This window comes from Penaeus monodon, chromosome 32, assembly GCF_015228065.2.
Source record: "Penaeus monodon isolate SGIC_2016 chromosome 32, NSTDA_Pmon_1, whole genome shotgun sequence".
Classification (NCBI taxonomy): domain Eukaryota; kingdom Metazoa; phylum Arthropoda; class Malacostraca; order Decapoda; family Penaeidae; genus Penaeus; species Penaeus monodon.
In genome coordinates this window covers 22,820,608-22,820,913 of record NC_051417.1, presented here as the reverse complement: position 1 = coordinate 22,820,913, position 306 = coordinate 22,820,608, and the positions used below count along the sequence as shown (strand labels likewise).

At 36.6% G+C, this 306-nt stretch overlaps 1 protein-coding gene across 1 annotated transcript in view; it reads left to right on the top strand.

The window, feature by feature from the left end:
- Nucleotides 1–306, top strand: part of LOC119593296 — a gene marked incomplete at its 5' end in the record, with an annotated part of 6,984 nt that overhangs the window by 2,541 nt on the left and 4,137 nt on the right.

Genomic DNA, 306 nt, shown 5'->3' with positions numbered 1-306 from the left:
GCAATTCAAATGCAAAGTTCAAGCGGTAAGTACCATTCATATGGATATTAAAGTAATAAGTAGAAGTAATGAGCAATCAATCTAATTGGGTCTGTTATTAGATTTTAGAAAGGCTCTAAGCATGTTGCAGAGCAGTTCTTCCCTTAGATTTTTTTTTCTTCTTTTTATTTTCCTTTATTACGTGATTTGGTCAAGTATATATGGCCACACGTGTCATTCAGCGCGTCACTCTATACAACAGGCGAGTAAGCCCAACCTTCCTGTTCCATGTCACTACCTCTATGCCGGTTTTCCATTATAATGTAT